Raw genomic sequence first — 9,180 nt, forward strand, 5'->3', positions numbered from 1 at the left:
ATTGGGTAGGGGATGGGAAATGAGGTCAGCGGGGAGAGAGCCTATGGGGTTTGGTTACATAGTCAGTAACTGGGTAGGGTGTGTTGGGCGAGAGGAGGAAATATCAGAGATCTGCGGAACCGAAACCGCCACGTTGGCGCCAATACTGCCACCGTGGTGCCTTTTCTAGCCGGAAGAGAAGGCAGGCCAGTGCCATCTTTGCTGTGCCCAACAAAGCCTAACTCTTAAATGAGCCAAGCATAAATCACTGATTATCCTGTTAATGAGGACTTGAGATTTAGAGAATAGTGTAAAGAAATACAAATAGCTAGATTATAACAGTTTCCTGATAGAAAACCATTACTTTCCTCATTTACTTACTTTAATGTCTCATTTACCACTTTGGTGTCAAAAGTTCCCATGACTTAGGCATACCTGCCATCTTGCTGCTAAAGATACTCTATAGACTTTGATGATGATGACAATGATGATGATAATGATAGTTAAGACCTACATAGTGCTTGTTATGTATCAAGTGCTGCTCTAAGTGCTTTGCATTTAGGCCTCCCAACAACCCTATGAGATAAAATTATTCCCATTTTTTCCCATTTTACAGATAAGGAAACTGATCACAGACAGTTCAGTCATTTTCCTAAGGACATGTTGCCAAGGGATGGTAGAACTAAAACTGGACCCTGGGCAATCTGATTCCAGAGTCCTGCTTTTAAACACCAACTTTCTTCTTCTCATCACAGAAATTTTTAAAGATGTAGTTTTCACTAGGCTAGAATTCATGAAGTTGTTGAAAGTGATGTTAGAGAATTGCTTGTGTCACATGAACAACATTAACAAATGAGGATCTGGTAGAATTAGACAATCAGGACACAGTAGGCACTTCCAGAGAGAATCATTTGGCTAACAAAGGAAATAAAATGAAGACCTAAAATAGATTTTTTTTTAAATTACTTTCATTATGGTGCTTGCTTCAGCACATATACTGAAATTGGAATGATACAAAGAGGATTAGCATGTCCTTTGTGTAAAGATGATACACAATTCATAAAAGTACTTTCATTATGACTGTGCTATGAACATCCTGTGTGAAGTAAAGGATGTTGTATGGTAGATGTATTGGGCATTTCTTTTGGGAAACACATATATACAAACTCCAAAAAGCACTCCATTTATTCTTTATTCAGAGAATTAGTGACCTTTTCCCAACAGTTTTCAGATAAAGACAATCTGTAATAAGGAGATGCTTGAAAGTTAACTTTAGTCTAGTTATTAACAGAGCATAGGAAGTTGTTGGTGCCAAGCGTCAGTAAAGGTAGAGAGGAGTCTCATCTGTGATCAGTTGTCTTTTCCCAGAAAAGAAGAGCCTGAGTGGCCTTACCTATGTCCTGTCATTCCAGATTTCTTTATTTTTCTTAATCATAAGGAAAGAGAAATACACTCAGGGACTACATTGTTCCTTATGATTACTCTGACCTTGGAAACTGTGTGTGTGTATGTGTGTAATTTCACTCTAGTTGACAGCTTCCTTCCTTAGGTCTGTGCTTTTTGAGGGCAAAATCTGCTTTCTTTCTAAATACCAAATACTTAGGGTTACTTCATCACTTAAAGTTGCCCTTCCCACAGCTTAGACTTAGAGATTATCTTCTTATGAAAGACCCCACTGCAAAAAGAGAAACATTTTTAGAAACATTTAAGAGGAATGTATAAAAGGTTTTCAAGGAATAATTTTGCTTAAAAAAAATTCAACTTTGAACAGACTGCATCTAGAAGCACAAACTTGAGTCCAACAGGAGCGATTATTCGTTATTACCATATTGATCTTGGACTTTGAACATTGGAATAGAGATTTAATCAGCTAACCAACATAAAAGTAGTTCTGAGTCCACTCTTGGGAAGTTCTCTTATCGATTAGTTTGACAATGACCAAAATTAAATTTTGTCTTTTATGCCTTGAATCTTGAAAATAAGAAGATGGTTAATATTGAAGCAGAATCTAAATATTCAGAAATCTTTTTACCCAGAGCATTGAGTCAAAGTTACTGTAAGCCACAACAAACCTGTGGCAATACCCTATTGTCTTTGAACCCCAAATCTTCTTTGCCTAGTACTCCCTCTAGTAGATCCCATACTATCTAGGCAACCCAACCTTGGTGTGCCACCAGGCTGTCATTTATCTGTCAAATATGTCAAGGTCCAATAGTTGTCTGCATGCATTTGACTACCAGCTTTTCATTCCAACTTGAATGGAAGCAGAATCCTTCCTTCCCACTGTAGATCAGTTAACTAGACAGCATTGAGGGCAGGGAAGATGAACTTTTCCCTTTAGCACCGATCCTCCTAAGCAGAATATAAATGATTAAAATTAGCTTTTCATCAGGAAAATTCACAGGTTTGAGTCTCCCTGGAGAGTCCTTTGATCTTAGATGTCACTGGGCTCTTCAAAAAGACCTGCTGGGGATCACTCTTTAAGGAGAACAGCCTGAGATTCCAGTGTGGATTTGTTAGTGGCCACATCTATGGATTAGCAAATCATGAGAAGGGAATCCTAGGAATACCAAAGTCATTAGGTAGTGGCAAACTATTGTCATGTTGCAGGTTTTTTTTTTTTTTTAAGAAGATTGGTTTATTTTAGAGAGAGAGGGTGTGGGTGAGCAGGAGGAGAGGGAGAGAGAGAATCTCAAACAGACTCTCCACTGAGCATGGAGCCCAGTGTGGGGGCTCCATCTCACAACCCTCACAACCTTGAGATCATGAAATCAATAGGCAGATGTTAAACCGGCTGAGCCATACAGGCATAGGCATCCCTCATATTGCAGTTTTTATGTCTGCTGGTTTGACGGTTCACGGTAAGGCATTTTCTTCCCATGATATAAGTCTTGTAGCCTTAAACACTGCATTAAGCATTTATTTCTGCTTCAGCCAGAAAACCATTTTTCTCTTATCCCAGGTGCATAGGGCCTAGCTAGAGGTATGCTGAATATAGCTGATATTTCAATGAAGTCTCCTGAAAGCCAGGCATGGTACTCCTTGTATAATAGCGCCCAGGTGAAATATGTCTTGATAAGATAGTATTTCTTTGAGAGGTGCACCTGAGTTTTGTCCTTTCTTGAACCAGCAACTTCACTGCACTGTCTAGTCCAGACATCTTTATAGAAATAGTAGATGTTTATCTTTAGCTAAAAGTAGAGAAGCCTTTCTAATAACAACAAAAATGTTAGTTGGGAATGTTGGAACCCTCACTCTGGAATGATTAAGTAAGTAAATATATACATAAAAACAAGTAAATACATCTTTTCACAGATATTATACTAATACATCTTCCCCTCCTCCCCTTTAACTCTTGTCTCATTGCAGCCCATCATTCTTAAGGCATAGTGGGCTTGAGGCTTCAGCATAGGAGACTGGTAAGACAGTGGGTATGAAAGCAGGCAGTAAGGAGTGAGGAGGTCTGTTAAATTATTTTATCTGCTCCATAGATATATAGAAGAACCTAGAAGGTCCAGCTCATGAGGTTCTTCTATAGTGTGGAGACTGGAATTAGGAAGAAGGAAAAGATGATATAAAAAAACAAAATAAATGTCTGCCTCTGTCCTGGCTAGGGTAAAGATGGGAGAAAGTAAAATAAAAAGAATGAGGGAGGGACACCTGGGTGGCTCAGTTGGTTAAGCAGCTGCCTTCGGCTCAGGTCATGATCCCAGCGTCCTGGGATCGAGTCCCACATCGGGCTCCTTGCTCGTCAGGGAGCCTGCTTCTCCCTCTGCCTGCCATTCTGTCTGCCTGTGCTCGCTCTCTCTCTGATAAATAAATAAAATCTTTTTTAAAAAAATAATGAGGGAGACAGAAATGTGTGCAAGAAGGGCATCTCCACGGTTGCTCTACACTTTGGTGTTGGGAGACTGAAGACTTCAGAGATGCAATGCAGACTCAGGGTTCTGTCTTTGTGCTCTTATTGGGACTGGGGAGAGGGAAGGAGCACTGTTCTCTACAAATCAATATGGAGCAGCTCAATTATCACACAGCAAGTTTTCTGAGATGAGAAGCAGAAACATCACAGCAGATGTTGGGGTGGACCACTGGGCAAGGGGCTGAATGGCGCAGTAGCACACTCTGGTGTCTGCAGCCAGCCAGAGCTGAGAGAAAGCTAAACAACAAAGGGGCATTGGCAAGACCTACCTGGGAGCATTACTGGAAGTAAAAGAAGGGACCAGCCTGGTACTTTAGCATCAGAGGCCAGAAAGACACATGGTGACAGGGGAATTAGAAGCATTACTGCAGATCTGTGGGTACCAGGCAATGCATATGAAAGACTGGCACAATGCCTGATGATTACTCCCAATACCCATCTGACACTGGGGAGGGCTGGGTACCATTCTAGTAAGAGGGGAAGCTGTCAGGGAGTTTGAATATTCTCCAAAGGAGCTATTTAAATTACTGTTTTGAACTAAAGTGTAAACTGGTTGGGAAATTTAGTCACAGTAAAAGGCATTACATCAGATGTGATCAGAACTAATTTTTTAAAAAGTGGTTAAAACAGATTCATCAATAATTATATTTATATATATCTTAAACATTTTATGTTAATTTAATGTAAATGTACATTCATACAGCAGTCTTGTAATGTGGGGCCAAAACCTTTTTATTACATATTGGTCTTCCAATTAGAGTTCTTCTTTCTAACGTAAATTATACCTATAATTTCTTCTTCTATAATTTCTTTTTTTTTTTTTAAAGATTTTGTGTATTTATTTGAGAGAGAGAAAACTATCAGTGGGAGCAGTAGAGACAGAGGGAGAAGCAGCCACCGCACTGAGCAGGGATCCCAATGTGGGGCTCAATCCTAGGACCCCGGGATCATGACCTGAGCTGAAGGCAGATGCTTAACTAAGTGAGCCACCCAGGTGCCCCTTCATCTACAATTTCTAATTGTATTTTCTTTACTAAGCCAATAACTCTTTAAGCTACTTGCAAAGAAATTTGAGTATAGAAACTTAGTTTTTTTAATAGTTAAAATTTATTTACAGTTGTCTTGATACCTGATTGAAAGCATTGTTAAAGGAAACCCACCTTAATTAAGTCTATTCAAAGTATTCAATTTAGCTTTCAGACAGCCCATTGTCTTCACATTTTTTTTCCTATTTTGAAGTTTGTTTAATTATATAGCTAAAATAATAAGATGGTCATAAACAAATTTAGTGACACAACTGATCCTTGACAGCAGAAGGAAACCTGTTACCTGTGAGTTCTCAGTGCACCACAGAAAACAAGCAGTATGATGTGGAGAAGGAATACAAGGTGCTGATTAATTCAGCCAGTTGGTTAAATGGAGATTGGTTAAGAGCAAATATGTAACATTTTCTCTTTAACAGCAAATGAGGGCTCAAAAGGATAGCCTAATTAGTTATGGATAACATTTTAATTTTTTTAATTAAAAAATTTTAAAATTACAGTTTTCCCTGCATATCCAAATTGCATTCTCTGTGGATTAAACTTTGAAAGCCCACTTATACATTCTATAATGAAGTAATCAAACCATGAACATGTATCACTAATTTGTACATGGATATTAAGTGGAAAACTGATTCTCCTCCACCCTCCACCCCGCTAGTCCTTTTCCATGATATTCTTGATTGTATAACGGTATGTAAACCAATAAGGTTTTTGTTTCTTATCTATAGAGTTTATCCTGGTTTCTGATTACATACCTCCGGAAAGGTCTTTTAAAATAAGTTCTTCATTGCGGTATTTGTAAGGAAGTTTGCTTCCTGCCACAAGTCCTCCAGAATTACAGCTGCCTTCTCTGCCACTTAACCCAGGTTTGGCTTGGCTTTGTTGCTCTGGCTTTGTCTATTCTTAATCTGTGCCCTCTTTCAATGCAGTGACCTCTTTTCCCTGACTATAGAATAAATAAGGGATATTTTAAGGTACTTTTGGTTGGGAAAGTGACTTTCTGACTGAAGTGGGGGGGGGGGGGTTCCAAGCCACAAGTGTTGTTTCCCCCATTGAATTGATATATCAGTGCTTTCTACTGAACTCTTAAACTTTTCTTTGCTCTTCACCCTACCTGCACCGTGCCTATCTCCAAAGGTGTTCATATTTACCATTTCATGTCCAGGACTAGGCAGGCTTCTTGTGTTCGATGCTCAGGCACTATCTATCTATGCAATGGCCTAATCCCAATTCCCTGTGGTCCCCTGAGCCTGAAGTGTAGCAGGTAGAAGGAAGAATTGGGAAGCTCTTCCTTGACATTCTGCCCATGTGTATTTTCGCCTTTTCATTTGCAAAGCAAAGATCCTACAGGCTAACTCCTGGCCATGGCACTGGGGGGCACAACTGAATATTTGTTGTTTTCTCCAGCGATAGAAAACTTTCCCCCCAATAATAATTAGCTGCCTTCACTATGTTTGGCAAATGAATTGAGGACTTTTTCCAGCCTGTCAGAGGATACAGATTTGAGAATAGGGTTGACATCCTTTTCAGCTTGAAGGATCAAGAATAAGAACCCATTTTTTTGCTTTCATTTTGGTATTTTCACCAGAGCCCACACTGTTCACTTCATGAGGAACAATTCAGGGTTGCTTCACAGTGTTGACACTATTTGTGATCCATTTGTAGCACATTCCTGACTCTTATTTTCAAAACATTGGAGGTAAGAATTGTTCAACTTCCCCCAAACCATTTGAATTGATCCTACTGTTCTGTTGCTATTTTAAATACAACTTGTAATTAATTCTTTACTGCCCTAAGTCTGAACCATGTCTGTAATCCATGTCACATAAAATGATTTTAAAAGGAAGAGCATCAACCACTGTGCTGGGGTCAATTTTTAATACTCTGAAAAGGCTTAAAAATCAAAACCCAGTTTAAAACTTAGTCTTTCTTATTTGTGAATAGAAACAGAAATATCAGTTGAGAGCATATTGTGACAAATCTGTGGAAAATGTGTCCTCTATTGATTTGTGCAGTTATCCCTGGAAAGAACATATAAGGAAGTTAAGTCTTCCCAATCCAAGTTTCCTTTTGATGAAACCTTGGCAACAAGGCTGGCAAGTTTAAAGAATAATTTTGCTGGATGATGCAAGCTTAGAGGATATGATATTTTAACTATCATATTCCTTCCAGACATCTGAGGGTTTAACATGCAAATTAGAATATAATTTCTCCTGTGTGTGTATGTGTTCATGTTCTGTCATACTGAATCACTTGGTCATATCAGAGAATTAGACTTTAGGCAAGTCAGTTAACCTTTCTGGCCTGTCTTCTCACATTATAATGTAAGGAACTGCACTCTGTTTTATTCTAAGTGTTTCACAATAAAAATGCTTTTTTTTCTCTTGGGAAAGAATTTTGAGATCACATGCTTCTGTGTGCCCTGCATATGCAAATTACATCGACTAAAGTTTTAGCTCTGAGAACCTGGGCTAATAGAATGCACATGGGCTATTCTCTTAATGTCTGATATATACATATGTATGTATGTGTGTGTCATATATGTGTGTGTGTAAAGTGAAAGGGAGGGTGTCAAAAAATCTTTTTTTTTTTTTTTTTTTTTTTTACTAAATATTGGATCCACACCAAACCTGATCTTCACCATCACCCACCACTACCCACCTTCATTGTTGGAGATTCTGTAATAGAATGGTGTCACAAGAACTACTGTAGGGTCGAGAGGTAGGGAGAAGAACTTTGGGCCTGTATTTCCCAGGGCTGTCACCAACTCATTAACAGAAGTAGTGGTCTTGAGGGTGCAACAGGACACACAGCTTGGCTCTCCCAGCAGTTTCCTATCCGCATTTGGGAGAGTGTACTAGCTTACTTTAAGCTTTACATATATCCAAGCAACAAACACTGGAAAAAGAAAAAGAAACAAATAATTTTAAAAGATCCTGATGGCTCATGTGCCACTTCTTCAGAGCCATTAAAAGCTGTCTTAATATGCTAAAATGAGAACCACAGCTAGTCTTCACCTCCTTTCTCAATTCTCACACCCCATTAAGATTGAAGCTAGTTTGTCACATTGACACTGAGGAATGTTATTATTCAGAGCTGAATTAAAAAGGGAATTTATATAGACAAAACCAATAAGCCAAGCAGCCTTGACATTTAATTTTCTTGGAAACCTTTCTCATCGAACCAGGAATGTCTGCATACTACACATTTGCAAAATGAAAAGTGGTATAGCAGGAGGATAATCTTCTCATATAAATGATGAGTAAATAATCTGGAGGAGATTAGATGTTTTCTCCTTGCCTTGTCCTTGCCCTCTACCCTGAAATGACATTTATGAGTGCCATTTATTTTACTATTTTTTTCATAGACATGGAATGTTTGGGGAAGTGTGTGGGGTGTGGTAATTTTTATTTATGTTTTTGGCCATCAATTTCAAGTTTGCACTAACTGTTAAGAATATTGGTTGTTGGCCCTTAAACTCAGCAGATCAGTAACCAGGAGTCACCTCAAAATCCTAATGTAAATTGTCTAAGATTATTTCAAGACATTATTTGGCTCTTTAAGGTAGGCTGAACATACAGAAGGAATCATATTTCAGGATCCATTTAGCATTATGTTTTAGTCAGGGTAGGTAATGGTAGTTCTTTTAAAAAAAAGTCAGAGTCTCAGTGGTTTCACATAACAAAAATCTATCACTTACATCCTGATTGAGTGTAGGTTAGCAGGACATGAGGTGAGAGGTCCTATTCTGTATGGTAATTTAGGGACCTAGAATTGCTCTATAATGTAAGTTTGCCATCTTCTCAGATTCAGCATCCCTCTGCTGGATTCTCAGGATCTGAGGATGGGAATCCTCAGGGAAGTGAGAAAGAGAATATAAAGTCATGCAGAATAGAGATAGGTGGGGGATGTTTCCAGGCCTTAACTAGAACTCAATCACATGGTCTACTTAATTCCAGGGGAGCTTTGGAAATAGTTTAACAATGCGTTCTGCAGAAGGACAAAGTGAGTTTGATGACAGACAGTATTGACAATGCTTTGGCTTCTTTTGCTCTTGCTACACATACCTATGCCCATAGCCCTTATTCTAGGTTAGTCTACCTGTGATGACACCAAGGCATTTTTTTTTAATTTTTTATTTTTTATAAACATATATTTTTATCCCCAGGGGTACAGGTCTGTGAATCACCAGGTTTACACACTTCACAGCACTCACCAAAGCACATACCCTCCCCAATT

General features: G+C 38.8%; 1 protein-coding gene and 1 non-coding gene across 3 annotated transcripts in view; both read left to right on the top strand.

The window, feature by feature from the left end:
* The window catches only part of TMEM108 (transmembrane protein 108), a 365,304-nt gene that overhangs the window by 151,814 nt on the left and 204,310 nt on the right, over positions 1 to 9,180 (top strand). The gene's annotated exons all lie outside the window — the stretch shown is intronic.
* Positions 956 to 1,059, top strand: LOC132012695 (U6 spliceosomal RNA). The gene has a single exon (XR_009402693.1). It is a non-coding gene; the product is annotated as a U6 spliceosomal RNA (small nuclear RNA).

The sequence above is a fragment of the Mustela nigripes genome, chromosome 2, assembly GCF_022355385.1.
Source record: "Mustela nigripes isolate SB6536 chromosome 2, MUSNIG.SB6536, whole genome shotgun sequence".
Lineage (NCBI taxonomy): Eukaryota > Metazoa > Chordata > Mammalia > Carnivora > Mustelidae > Mustela > Mustela nigripes.